The sequence below is a fragment of the Sorex araneus genome, chromosome X (assembly GCF_027595985.1).
Source record: "Sorex araneus isolate mSorAra2 chromosome X, mSorAra2.pri, whole genome shotgun sequence".
Classification (NCBI taxonomy): Eukaryota; Metazoa; Chordata; class Mammalia; order Eulipotyphla; family Soricidae; genus Sorex; species Sorex araneus.
In genome coordinates this window covers 35158650-35174194 of record NC_073313.1, presented here as the reverse complement: position 1 = coordinate 35174194, position 15545 = coordinate 35158650, and the positions used below count along the sequence as shown (strand labels likewise).

The following is a 15545-nucleotide window of genomic DNA, read 5'->3' as shown; positions in this document are numbered from 1 at the left end:
AAGGGCCGGTTTGGGGGGATTGGATGTGGCAGTGCGGGTGGGCAGAGAAGACATACCTGACTGTGCTCAGAGATCACAGGCTGTACCATGGACTGAACTGAGGTTGGTGGTATGGCAAGTACCATAACCTCTGAACTATCCCAGGTTAAGGGCCTTTAAAGTGTATTTTTATTTGGGGGCCACACCAGTGATACTTGGGGGCTACTCTTGGCTTGGTACTTGGGGTGTTAGGTATCGAGGGACCAAGTATAGGTCTCCTGAATACAAAATGTGAGCAGCAGCTTTCTGAGCTACCTCCCTGCCCCCTGCCCTAATCGTCTCCAACTTAAATAGTAACAGGGCAAAATATTTTCTTTGTTCTTGTCACGTCACTTCACTTGTATCACTTGTCTTCCCGTTGATCTTCGATTTGCTCGAGCAGGTACCAGTAAAGTCTCCATTTGTCCCTGTCGCGTGCTAGTGTAGCCCAATGATATCTGCCCACACAGGAACAGGGAAAGCCTCAAACCACTCATTCGGGGTTTTAACGAAGTCTGACCATCTCGTAGGTGGGCGGCCTTGTGGTCTTTTGACGTCGTGTGGAATCCAGTTGGTAACAGCTCTAATCCAGCAGTCGTCTCTGAATCGCATTACATGTCCGGCCTGATTTTTGATGTCTTGGCGAATGAGACAGCATCCCTGATTCTTGACCGTCAATGGAGGTTGGAACTCCAGATTCCTTCTCTCACTTGAGTGAGACTGATACTCCTAGCATAGCTCCTTTGATTCCTCTTTGGGATACTCGAATAGCGTTCTCATCCTGTTTGCATAGGGCCCAGGTCTCTGAGGCGTACATAAGCGCAGGAAGAATGGTGGAATCGAAAAGACGTGCCCGGAGTCGGAGGTCTTTATCCTCTTAATCACTTCTTCGACGCTCTTGAAGGCATTCCACGCTGCTCTCTTCCTCCTGGGCAGTTCTGGCGCCAAGTCATTCCTCATGTTAGATTTTAGACCCAGGTACATAAAGCTGGTATATTTGAAGATGTTTGTTCCATTGAGAGCAAATGGAACATCAGGGACTAGTTCGTTTTTCATGAGCATTGTCTTGTTGAGGTTCAGCTGCAGTCCAACCTTTCCACACTCGCGGTCGAAGTTGGCCAGCATTTGTGCCACTTGGCTAATGTTTGGCGTTATGAGAACGATGTCATCAGCGCAGGGGAGCAGGTGTAGTTGCCGACAGTCTATCTTCACTCCCATTCCTTCCCATTCCAGTCGTCGCATGACGCTCTTGAGAGTGGCACTGAAGAGTTTCAGAGAAATGGTATTGCCCTCCTGAACCCCTCTCTTTATGTCAATGATCACTTCCTTGTAGAATGGTGAGATCCTGGTCAAAAGAGGAAAAAATGGAGCTACCACGAAAATTCTGTACCAATTTATACATGTCCTCCCACTAACGTTATCTATTAAAGAGTTACTTACATAATTTTAATTTATTTTTAAATTTTTACTTTTAGTATAATACTGTGATTTACAAAATTGTTCATAATACAGTTGTTTCCGGCATGCAATTTTCCAACACCAAATCCACTACGTGTGTGGACTTATCTCCAGCAATTTCCCTGGTTTCCCTCCAATCTTGCCCACTTAACAGGCACATAACAAATTTACTTCATATTGCTTGCTCCAACAAAACAGCAAATGAAATTAACAGAATATAAACTAATAAAAGTCAATTCCTGATGATTGCTATGATTTTATCCTATGTAAACAAACAAATTCAAGTCATGTAATACAATTTAATCTAATGCTCATTCTTGTTTATTTACATAAGTTTATAACTCCGGTATCTAAAGTATATTGCATTCATTAATTTTGTTCTTGTGTCTCATTGTGGTAATCATCATGCCTTGACTGTAATAGTATTTATTTTTAGTTTTTTTTAACATGTTTTGGAATTTTCATTGAATAAGTAAAGCCCTCAAATAGAGGAAATTTAGGCAGAATATAAAGAATTCAGAAAATATAAAAAGGAAAATATAAATAGGCCTATAAAAGTATAATACTTTATCTTTTTTTATTTTTTTAAATTTTTAATTAGTGAATCACCGTGAGGGTACAGTTACAGATTTACACATTTTTGTGCTCATGTTTCCCCCATACAAAGTTCGATAACCCATCCCTTCACCAGTGCACATTCTCCACCACCAGTAAACCCAGCATCCCTCCTACCCTCCCCAGTCCCGTCTCCCCCCACCCCACACTGCCACTATGGCAGGGTATTCCCTTTTGTTCTCTCTCTCTGATTAAGTGTTGTGGTTTGCAATAAAGGTGTTGAACGGCCATTGTGTTCAGTCTCTAGTCTACATTCGGCACACGTTGCCCCTCCCCCGCATGACCTCCAACCACATTTTACTTGGTGTTCCCTTCTCTGAGTTGCCCAGAATGAGAGACCAGCCTCCAAGCCATGGAGTCAACCTCCTAGTACTTATTTCTACTATTCTTGGGTGTTAGACTCCTAGTCTATTATTCTATATTCCACAGATGAGTGCAATCTTTCTATGTCTGTCTCTCTCTTTCTGACTCATTTCACTTAGCATGATACTTTCCGTGCTGATCCACTTATATGCAAACTTCATGACCTCATTTTTTTCTAACAGCTGCATAGTATTCCATTGTATAGATGTACGAAAGTTTCTTCAACCAGTCATCTGTTCTAGGGCACTCGGGTTTTTTCCAGATTCTGGCTATTGTAAACAGTGCTGCAATGAACATATAAGTGCAGATGTCATTTCGACTATACTTTTTTGCTCCTCTGGGATATAAATATAATACTTTATCTTTAAAAAGATATATATTGATCATATATCAGAAACTTATCATACATATTTTTTGTGTTTAGTAAGTTATAGATTGTAATAAAATGTATATAAAACTGATAAAACCTAGAATGTTCAATATAAATGATATATTAATTTATTATTAAAATATGTAAAATCCTCTTTCAAGCTTTGAGTAAACATTCCTTTCTTAATCTATTAGAGGGCTACCACAAGCACCATGAGTGAGTGCCCTCTTCAGTGCTAGTACTGGGATGTTTCTCCTGTTCTTTAAAGAAGCTCCTTTAATGCTTCTTGTAAACCTGGTTTTACAGCTATGAATTCCATAAGTTGTAGCCTGGCGCTGAAGCTCTATATCATTCCTTTAAATCTGAATGATAATCTAGCTGGATAAGGCATTCTAAGTTATGTCTTTATTTCATTGAACTTTTGTACTAAAACCCTCTATTCTCTTCTGGCTTATAGAAACTCATCTTATATATCTGCCACGGGTCTTACCAGTTTTCCTTTGTATGTGCGTTCAACTTTTTTGTCATTGTTTTTTCAATATTCTGTCCATCACTATGGAATTTGTCATTTTGAGTACAAAATGTCTTGGAGTTTTCCTAGTTAAACCTATTTTTGTTGGGACCCTTCAGGTCTCTTGGAACATAGTGTGCGTATTCTTCAACTCCTGGAAATTCTGATTATTGATTTCATTAACGATTGTGTCTTAATCAAATTTCCATTCCTGTTCTTCAGGGACTCTCATGAGTCTTATATGATTTCTCTTTAATTCACACTTCTCTGATAGGCTTTTCATTACTTTGTCAATTATTTTTAATTTTCCGTTTTTTGTTTTCTAGAAGTTTCCTTCATGTTAATTTGGAGCTCTTTGATCATTTGCTCAGCTGCTGTTAATCTGCTGTTCAGAGCTTCTATTGAGTTTTTTATATCACCATACTCTTCATTCATTTCTCCTTGTAGCTTTCTCATTTCATGGCTCATACTCTCTTGTGCTTTGCTGATTTTGCTGACTAACTTTGACATTGTTTCTTTGACTTCATTGAACATCCTCACAATGGAATTACTAAAGTTATTGAGGATTTACTGAGCTGTTGGGTGCTGAGCCCTCTGTGTTATATTTTTTGCTCATTGAGGTTAGTGGAATTCTATGTGTCTTCCCCATCAGGTTTGCTGTGCTCATACTCTGTTAATAGTGTAAAATTTGGAGGAGCTTTTGTGGCTGTGTACTTCAGAAGCTATGAAGTTGGGCCATTGATATGACAGAGGAGGTTGATTGAAGTGATTGTTGGGCTTTGTCAGAAGGGAGGGGATCTGCATGCCAGTTCCAAAAAGGTCTCAGAGTTTTTAGCCCAGAGATCAATCTACCTTGAATGGTTTGATTAATAATTTTAGCATATATTAATTGAAAAATAGAGTAATCTCAATAAAAACTTTTAATGAGTTTGAATATATTAGCATATCTAGTAGGAATTAATATCCCCCAGGAAATTATTAAATGAAAGAATTTGAAGAATTTTGTAGAGGGTATGTTAGATCTTCTTAATATGAGTAGTAGAATTCTTTCAAGGAAAGATCTGAGATTCCCAAACCCTTATTTATCCCAAGAGTTAAAACTTGTGTAGAAAGTAGAACCATCCCTACCCAAGATCTTGAAATCTTGAAAGTAAAATCTCCACAGGTTTGTATATATTTAAATAGAAGTAGAGGCATAACAGATGATTGCTAAAATCTCAGAAGTTTTAAATAATAGTGTCTATTTTTTCATTAATATAACAAGAGATATGTTTCTGATCAGATAGTTTCCTGTAATTGGTGATTCAAATCCAGTCTCCTTCAGACATGGCTTTCTTATCTTAGCCCAGAGGAATAGCTCACTGAACCCCCTTGCGAACCTAAGGTCATGAATTCCATCCTGGGGACAGTTACACACACTAAGCATGATCCTGGTAGCTTTTCTCCTGGCAATGGCTACTGTTCGCACTTTCTGGTAGTACAAGTCCTTTCAAGCAACCCTATGGTCAGAGGTTCCTGACCATTGCAAGAAAAGGTCTTAATGTCTCTAAAGCCCCACAACTCAAAAGATGTACAAACATGAAAGCCAGAAAGTGGGACTCATGTGGAGCATCTGCAAGAGCATCACAGCAACCCTTGGTGAGCTCTGCAGCCAAAATTTTCAGGGGAGCCACAGCTAAAGGAATACAACCTTCTGTAAGCATAAAAGTTGAGTGTGCAAGCATGACAACATGATCATGATCACCGTTATTACAATAATAAAAGTAGGAAGGGGGAAAGGATATATAAAACCTTTAAAAAATACAATATGAATGACTGGAGCAATTGTACAGTAGGTAGGGTGTTTGCCATGTCATTTAGGTCTGCCCTGCCCTTGTCGCCCAACTATATAATTCAAATGCTAGGAGGCACATGAATCTCACACAAACCAGTTCCCTGAACACGTCTGAACAGCAAACTCATTTGGTCCAGTCTCCAATTTTGCAGAAAGCTTGTGTCAGGTCACAATAAAAAACAAAGATATCTTCATCCACGTGGCAGAAACTCAAGAGTTTATATAGAGGCTTTAACTAGGTTGAATGGCTAAGTGATTTTCTGAAGTTCCTTTGGCACAATAGATTCTAGGAGAAGTAACATTTAGGTATATTTGGAAGATTTTACACTTCTGTAATTGTACCAGTTTATTTTAATTTATGCTTTACAGTTTTCAAGAACTTCTTTGGTTTCTGTGCTATCCTACACTTAATGGTCTTGTGTCTGAAGCCTAAGATGATTGTGCAGCTTACCTCTAACTCAGTACACTTCTGCAAAAAATTTGTGCTATTAATAACTGCACAGGATAGTATGAATATACTAGATGTATTCTGTATAAATTGGAATATAAGTTTTTTTTTGCTCAAGAAAAAGTTTCTCAAACTATGTGGGAAATATTGCATCCAAATTTCCCATATTGCCTATAAAATGCAGATTACTGGTTCCTAGACTATATAAAATAATTAATGATATCTGGAAATAGGGGCCAGAAATATAAAGATTCCTGTCAATTTTCAATATATTACTCATGCATGCTAACTTTTTATGAGGTCTTAGGTAACAAAACCAATTGGAACAATTTTGAATCAGTATTTTTGATTGAGTTATAATACATTATTATTTGCACATGAGTTTCAACAAGAATAATATAAATCTTGTACTAGTTAAAAGTTCTGTCATTTCATTGATTTCCTATTTCAACATTAAACTCTTTACAATTAAAGGTTACAAATGTTACAGTAACAGAAATAACATATGATCTCACTTATTTGTGGACTCTAAAATAGTCAACGTCATAGAGGAAGAGTACAATGGTGTTTTCTAGGAACTAAGTGAGTGTTGGAGAGAAGGAAAAGGGGAGCTTATAGTCATAGAGTACAAAAGTTCAGTTATATAAATAAACAAGTTAGATGTGTATGTTTACTCTGTAGGGTAGATTGCTTAAAAGGCTCTGCTGTGTACTTAAAATTTACTAAGGTAGATCTTACTAGATACACAAAAATTATAATAAAGATGGCTGGAAGAAATTTTGTAAGAGATTGGTAAGTATAGTGCCTTGATGATGGTACCTTTTCTCCCCAAACTGAAAAGAGTTGCATACATTAAATATATTGGGACAGAACCTTGCATTCGGACAGGTAGCGTGTGAAGAGCTAAGCCAGTGTGTTGACGAGTACTGGCGGCAGAGTCTTCAGGTGTTCGGGTCTGACCTTGTCTGGACCGGGTGCTGTACACATCTTTATGGACAAAATGGCGTGTCAGATTTCAGAAGGGAGGATGTTGAGAACAACATATCCATCCTGCGAAATTTGGTGTGTGGGCAGGTGGACGTGGCTGTTGAAGACATCCAAGTAGAAGTCATGAATAATCCCCGCCATTGCCCTTCTGGAAGATGTGATGATCCATCAGGACGTCAGAGGGCAGTCATCTTGGTCTTGTAGTTGGTGAAGGACAGGCGAGCATTTCCTCTGATATCTAGTGTTTAACTTTACAAAAAGAGTTACCTTATCATTAAAATTTTTAGGCTATCCAGTTTAATATCAGCATTAATAAAGAAATGTTCCTTCCACTCAATTTTTTATATATAAGACTTTACATCTAATTATAGAGTGAGGAAATAATTATTTTGAAATATAAAACTACAAACTTTAGGGGAAAATCCCTCTGTAGACATCTGTTTAATGGCAGGGCAAAAATTCAATCTCAGTATACAAGTTAGTAGTTTAAGAAGCTTTGTAAATTCATGGTCACTGCTTGGTTCAGGTTCCACAGCAGGCTTTCTTGCATTTGTTCCAAAAGAGATGGAAGGATAGTAACTTTATTCGTGTTACCATGAAGTATATAAGTCTATGCCATCCTTTTGACATTTGTTCAATGCTTTGTTTAACTTTAGCTTTGAAATTCAATCTTACCCCTCCAAATTGAATCTCAGCAAGTATGAGAACAGAATCACTAGATCACCACATCTTCTTTTCAGACTTCTGGGTATGATATTTTGTACTGCAGATATTTTCTTCATAGGAAAAATACATTGTGAACTTGATGACTGTCATTCCTAGGCTGAACTACTAGTATTACAAAGTAAGTGTGAATGTTTACTCTTATCCAGGAAACCCTAGTAGTTATTAATGTCCTTCATAATAGTTGGTTTAATTGAAGTGTCCAGTTACTCATAGACTGAATATCATCACAAAGAAAAAGAAATAATGTAAATAATTCAGTTAAAGTTAAAGGGGTGAATAGTGTCCTTTGCTTAAAGATATAAATTTCTTACTAAAGAAAAAATTCCCTTTGCAGTACTTAATTGTACTGTATTAGTGATTAGTTCTTTAATCCCAATTTAGTTGTAATAATCAGGCATGCAATAAACTATATGTGTATTTGCTGTAGTAAACAAACAAAAATGATTACTATCTAGGTATTGAGTAGGTTAAACATAAAGAAAATGTTATTTGTAATTTGTATGTGTATGTGTGCCTCTGACACTAACACAATCTCTGTCACTCAGAGACAATAGTTTGATAATACTTTTGAAAAAACTGCTTGATAACTGATAGGAAGTTCTCATATTGATTATATATAAAAATGCCTAGGTGGAAATGGGGTAGGAAGCAACCATCAGTAAATTTCAAAACTCAAGTAAGAATCTTACAGCAGGGTATTCATTACAGAAAATAGCTCTAGCACAAGTCACTGTTTTCTAAGGTTCAGTGTAAATTTGTAATCAAATACCTATTTGGGACATTATAGTGTGGTAGAATTAGAAGAAACTTGTAATCAGAACATGAGAATTATATTCCAGCTGAGTATCAATATCACCAGTATTGTTTTGAGAATTACAGTTCTGGAGATATCATCTTGTCCTTAACGTATCACTAACAATCCTTGAGACTTAAAATTTTTTTCATACCTTGATCTTATTTTATAACTGTAAAAATATTTATATAAGAAGATGTCTGGAGATATTAATGGATATTTGTGTGGGTGATGGAAAGAAGATTGAACATATGCACATACATATGTATATGCGGTCTAACCATATGTATATTCTGGCAGGTGGAAAGATGAGTGAAGCCCCACATAGATTTATATGTACAATGAATAGTAATGTAAATATATATATATGTGTATGTGTTTATACATATGCGCACAATTATTTCTGAAAAACATATAGAGAGTAGGTGAAATCATACAATTTTTCCTTCGGAAAAAAATGAAACTTGACTTTCTCTTTTAATTGAATCACAGTGAGATACACAATTACAAAGTTGTTCATGTTTGGATTTCAGTCAAATCATTTTGCATCACCTGTCCCTTCATCAGTGTACATTTCCCACCACCAATGTCCCCAGTTTTCCTCCCACCCCTCCTGCCTGCCTCGATGGCAGGTATTTTTTCACTCTCTTTCAGATATGAAACTTGTTTGGCTAATAAAAAGATATGAAATCAGCTTACATATATTATTAAAGAGGTAAGACTTTTTAACAGCAAATGGGACTTGAAACAGACTTTTTTAGGTTATGAAGGAATCTTACCTCTTTAATTGTGCACTATTAAAATAATCTATTCTTAGCAGCTGAACAAGATAGGTCAAAGCCAAAGTTGAGGACATGGTCTGGGAGTTAGCAAGAAAGATGGCAAGGACAAGAAAAGGAAATATGAACCTCCTGTACCAATTCAAGTGGGGGGCGAAAAAAAGAGGAAAACCAGATGCTGCCGGCAAACTGCCACTGGTGACCCCTCACACACATTGCTGATTAAAATTACTGAAGTTGGAGAGAATCAAAGACTAACTTCTCAAGGACAAAAGGTTCATTCGAAATCAGGAACAAATGAAACTTCTAGAAGAAAAACAAAAGGAGGAGAAATCAAAGGTGGATGATCGAAGTACCTGTTGGGACCTTGCAGGAGATCATAGATGATCATAGATGACAACAACGCCATCGTGTCCACATATGTGAGCTTGGAACACTACATTAGCATTCTGTCCTTCGTGGACAAGGGCCTGTTGGATCCAGGCTGTTTCATCTTGCTTAACTATAAGGGGTATGCCTTGATAGGGGTGGTGATGGATGACGCAGACACCCTGGTCACCGTGATGATGGTGGGGTGTAAAAAACTAAGGAACGCCGAGGGGCGCGCGCACTCGCGGGCTCTCCAGGCGGCTCTGTCTCACCGCCCAAGTTCGGTGCTCTGGAACCGCTGTGTGTGGACTGGGTCGGGACGGCCATTGGCCAAGGACAGGTGAAAGAAGAATGAGGACCAAGCTGGTTGCTGATTAGTTACCGTTTATTCAATCTTCCATCTTTCTCATCTCCCGCACTCCCAGCTCCATCCTCTCTCTGGACCAACTGCTGCTTCTTTCTGGCTTCTCTCTCTCCTCCTCCTTCTCTCTCCCACCTTGCCTTCTAGGCTACACCCAGCCAGGTAGCAAAATCAACATAAGAAAGCCTTTCCTGAGGACAGGGCATTCCAAAGCCCTTCCTGACTCTTAAGGTTTTTTTCTTTTCCTTAGTCCAAGAACTTATTCACATATGACTGCTAGTTAATTTTGTATGGACATAACAAGGGATACATTGAGGCTTGCAAGGCAGCTCTCCTGGGAACATCTTGCCACAGGCTCAGACCACAACACTCAGGCCAGATTAATCATTCCTCACCCTAGCAGGGTCCAAATCTAGTTATCACTGTTTGGATCATGGCAGCATTTTTCCATGATCAAGCTCTTAACTTATAGTTAAGCATTAGGCACTTTGGCCAGGCCCATCTCGATGCCAGGGTAGCACACAACTCACTGCTTGCCCTGGGTCCTTCTCGTCCCACGTCGGGACCCTGCTTTGGGGATGCTAGGAAGTAAGGGCAGCTGAGGCTTAGGTCAAGAGAACAGATGACGTGGAGGAAAATATCATGTAGAGTCAAATGACTCCTGGGTTACAAAAGCATAACATTTGTTAAGTCTTCCTGTGACCATACAAAAGGGACTTGCTCTGAATAAACTATGCGAAGGACTCAAGGAGAAGAGAAAAACATTATTTACAAGTCAACAGAACACTAAGAAAGAAGCTACAAATAAACACAGAGGAATGGGAGCACTGTGACGGGAGTAACCCAATAAACCTAAACTACCTGAAGCTATGTTATCCTACAGTGGGGAAGGCACCTCAAGAGACCTATGCCTATACTGGGGGCTTAGACAACCAAATCCAGGAAATTAAGGAATCCGTGGAGCTTCCTCTCACACACCCTAATACTATGAAGAAATGGGCACCAAGATCCCTAAGGGGGTTATTCTCTATGGCCCCCCTGGCACAGGAAATACCTAACTAGCCAAAGGAGTAGCAAACTAGACCTTGGTCACTTTCCTGAGTAGTTTGCTCTGAGCTTATTCAGAAGTACCTTGGGGACTGACCCAACCTTGTATGGGAGTTGTTTCATGTTACAGAAGAACACGAACCATGTTTATTGATGAAATTGATGTCATTGGGGCAAAAGGATATGACTTCAACTCTGGAGGGGAGCGAGAAATCCAGAGATACATGTTGGAACTGCTGAACCAGTTAGACAGCTGTGATTATCCCGAAGATGTGAAAATCATCATGGCCACCAACCGGATAGAGACTTGACCCCGCACTGATCAGACCAGACCGCATTGACAGGAAGATCGATTTCTCCCTGCCTAACAGAGAAGACCAAAAAGCACATCTTCCAGAGCCACAAAAACAGGATGACACTGGCTGACAATGTCTCCCTGGATGACTTAATCGTGACTAAAGATGACCTCTCTAGGACTGACATCAAGGCAATCTGTACAGGAGCCAGTCTGATGGCCTTGAGGGAATGGAGGATGGAAGTGACAAATGAAGATTTCAAAAAGTTGAAAGGAGATGTTCTGTATAAAAAGCAGGAAGAAGACTCACAAATGAATCTTGAAAGAGAGCAACACACTGCAGAGATGCCTCTGAACCCCCCAATCACCGTCCAACATGTTAGTGACCTCTAATATAGGGGTTTAATGGCTCCAAGATGAAATACAATTTTCACACACTGTCCACTAAGGAAACCTTTTTGGATCATTTTTAGTCAATTATTCATAACAAACAATACAAAATAAATTATTTAGCATCTGCCTTTGGGGCAGACTTGGGTGGTGGTGGAAAAATTAAAATCAATGTTGGTGGGAAGATGTCATGGTGGTGGGATTGGTGTTGAAATATTGAATGTAATTAATTACTATGAACAACTTATAAAAATAAAATTTAAAACATTAAAATTAAAAAATTAAAAGAAGGAAGGCGCACCTGAGGATGTGTATCTCTTGTGAACTGGAGTGGCCTTGAACAGACAGACTGATTGTCCTAGGCCTGGGCGGGGGAGAAAGAGGTGGATTGGGGAGGTTGTCCAGGGGACTCTGATCTTAAAAAAGATCAGGGGGACTCTTACCACTTGATGTTTATTAGTAAGAATGTCTGCGAACCTTCTGAATATGATTGTGGAGCCCCGTGGGTCCAACTTTGCCCACCGAGCATGCATAGTATTCTCATAACAAAGTGTCTTTCCCAAAAATTAAATCCATAAATATTCATATATAAAGTGAAATTGCTTTTTAATGGACTCAAAATGTAATAGGTTTATAACAAATAAAAGAATAGTAATTCTGAAAATGTACTGGGAAGTTCTGACTCTCAGGAATCTGACCTTGCCCTAATAATTCCCTTTACTTTTGATATATTGCCCACGTACTATTCGTAGAAACATATTTTCTAGGAATAACCTTATTAAGAATAAAACTTTTGTAAAACTAGGTAAAACTCTTTTCTAAACAGGGCATAAAGCTGTTATAAACAACAAGCTGGAGAAAGGGCTTTATTAGCAATAAGCTAGTAAGCTGGAAGATGGCAGACTCACATCCTAGAGAATCATCTTGCTTGTATACTCACAAGACAGAATTTGCACAGTAAAATAAAAGAGAAGTCTACTTATAGAAAGGACAGGATGCAGACAAGTGGTGGCCAGGGTGGTCAGGAAATTCCTGTGTGGACTGGTCCTCTGTAACACACTCCAATGTATTTACTAATCTAAAGCAGTATTTCTGGTTCAGGGTTCATCCTACATGTTGTCTTCCTTTTATAGGCTTCTGGGGGAAGGACATGACATAGAAACAGTCGTTGCATTCTCAATGGCCTAAACCCAGGGGGTTTATCTGATTTTAGGTCTGAATTCACTTAAGTCATTGAGGCAGGTTTTACTAGTTCATCAGTTAAAATATCCCCAGAGCTACCCATCTTTCAAAACTTTTATTAAAAGTCAAATTATTGAGAATGTTTCTGAGACTAACATTTTATATTTTAATAATTGAAATTAAGTATTGTGACTTACATAAAATGACTTCAAAACATGTTATTTTATTTAGGCAGTGGTAATATATTTGGGAGGGATTGTAGCTCAGCATTTTCATAGAGCTACGTTTTTATTTTTTTATTTTTTTTTACTGTCAATATTTTTATTTAGAATGTAAATTTTTTTTCCGGGTTCAATAATGCCTTTATTTATTTATTTTTTAATTTAAATTTTATTGAATCACCACGTGGAGGGTTACATAGTTCTCAGGATTATGTCAGTTATACAATACTCAAACACCCTTCCCTTCACCAGTGCCCATATTCCATCACCAACCACCCCATTATACCTCCCGCCCCCCCAGCCCCCCCAGTCCCCACCCTTGTAAGTGATAAGTTTCACTTCGTTTACGCTTTATCTTGGTTACATTCCATGTTTCAACACATAACTCACTATTGTTGCTAGGGTTTCCCCCCAAAAAAGAAAAGACAGTCCTACTGTCAGGGAAGCATTTGATGGCTCTCCATTGCTGAGAATGTAGAGATATTAAGTCCCGCTGTTTGTTACATAACTTTTCTATTTTTTTCCCCCTCGTCCCGTGCCACCGAGTTCACGCCTGTTTAGTAATCACCACGCTGCCTGACAAAGGGAAAAAAAAAACGAAAAAGATGGTTATTTCCCGTCATCAGCCGGCGTGGGGCTCTAGCTTAGTTGGTAGTCTGGTAGAATGTCTGCCAGCAGTTTCTGGAACCAAAAGTAATACGCTGGTATCGGCCCCGGCTCGAGATTCCACCGGCGTCCCACTGTTCCAAGTACATAATAATTTATTCCCTTGTATCCCATTCCCACGCCACCAGGTCCATGTCAGCTTAATGGACATCATACTATGGTTAACGCCACGCCGCGTTTCTTCCCGAGAAAGAAGGATATTTCTTCTCAGCCGGCGTGGGTATATGGCTTAGTTCAGTCTATAGAGATGGCTACCACTTTGATTGCCTTCAATATTTCAGCAAAAGACTTACTATTCTTGTTAGGATTTCCCACCAAAGTCCGACCCGTTAAAAAGGAACCATTTCATATTGGTGATGATTAAATGATATTAGGTCGTGCGGCCATGGCAGCGGCCTCACGGCTTTGAATTTCTGTATAAAGTCCAGGGAAAGTACAGCCAGAAATTACACGTCACTACAAACTTTAACCCTATTATGGTCCCCCCAAAGTCCAACCCGTTACAAAGGAACCATTTCATATTGCTGATGATTAGATGACATTAGGTCGCGCGCCGCACGGTTTTGGGTTTCTATATAAAGTCCAGGGAAAATTCTGCCTAAAATTCTATCGCTACAATCTTTTACCCTTCAACAAAAAACTCAGTACTATTGTTTGGAGTTTCCCCCCACGGTAAGCCCTGCTAAAATGGAACATTTACACGTTGCTGACAATCGCCAGCCGCGCAGTTTTGGATTTATATATGAAGTCCAGGGAAAATTCTTTTGGTAATTGCATCACTCGTTGGTGGTGCCTGGGCCAGTAGCTCCGAGCACACAGTTTGGAGGCATTTTGGGGGTGCTGCTCATGTCCAAAGTGGTTCAGTTGCCTCCAGGGTCGATCTCGCGTGGCGGCAGAAAGGAGCGTACCCACATGGCTCTGTGCTTAAATATTGGCACAGGGCGGACCCTGCCCCATCGGATTTCCCGGGCTTCCTGCATAGTCTAAAAACCGGCTGTTGCCTCGCTGCGTTCAAAAAGAAAGAGTTGAGAGAGAAAAGACCATACCCCGCTGGTGGCGCCTGGGCCAGTAGCTCCGAGCACACAGTTTGGAGGCATTTTGGGGGCGCCGCTCATGTCCAAAGTGGTTCAGTTTCCTCCGGGGTCGATCTCACGTGGCGGCAGAAAACAGAGCTACGTTTTTAAAGCAGTTAGTTCAAAATTAATTTGAAAGGAATCAAGCATTTAACCATTTTCATGAAAAAATAACATTCAATGAATTTATGTTTGTAAAAATCTGAACATTCTCCAAATATGTGTCCCCCCAACCCATATAATTTTCTTATACTTCAAAACAAAACTGACTTTTAAAATGTTGGGGGGTCACACCCGCCAATGCACAGGGGTTACTCCTGGCTCTGCAGTCAGGAATCACCCCTGGCGGTGCTCAGGGGACCATATGGGATGTGGGGATTCGAACCTGGGTCGGCCACGTGGAAGGCAAACGCCCTACCCGCTGTGCTATTCCTCTTCAATCACTGTGAGATAGAGCAATACAAATCTGTTCATGATTGGGTTTCAGTCATACAATATTCTAACACCCATCACTTCACCAGTGTACATTTCTCACCACCATTGTCCCCAGTTTCCCTTCCACCACCTCAACTCCCCACCACACCACAGCCTGCCTCTATGGCAGGCATCTCTCTTCTCTCTTCTCTCTCTCCCTTTCTCTCCCTCTCTTTCTCATCCTTTCTCTCCCTCTCTCCCCCCCATCTCTCTCCTCTTCTCTCCCCCTCTCTCCTCAATTCTCTCCCCTTTTTCCCTTTTGGACATTATGGTTTGCAATTCAGATACTGAAAGTATGAGACTAACACCCAAGGACAGTAGATGCAAAGGTCAGAAGGACTGGTTCATGGTCGGAATCCTGCCTCAAGTGCTGGGGACGAGGGCAGTTGGTGTAGAAAAGGGACCACTCTGTCAATGATATTTGGAAGGATTGCTCTGGAAGAGAGATGTGTGCTGAAAGAGGATAAAGGACCAAACATGATGGCCTCTCAGAATCTGCACTGCAAACCATACTGCCCCAAAGTAGAGAGAGTAAGAAGAAAAGTGTCCACCATAGAGGCAGGTA

The 15545-nt window shown here is 39.8% G+C and overlaps 1 pseudogene; it reads left to right on the top strand.

Annotated features, from left to right (window-relative positions):
- The window catches only part of LOC101543320 (26S proteasome regulatory subunit 4-like), a 29760-nt pseudogene extending 18072 nt beyond the window's left edge, over window positions 1-11688 (top strand).
- The last annotated feature ends 3857 nt before the right edge of the window (window positions 11689-15545 follow it).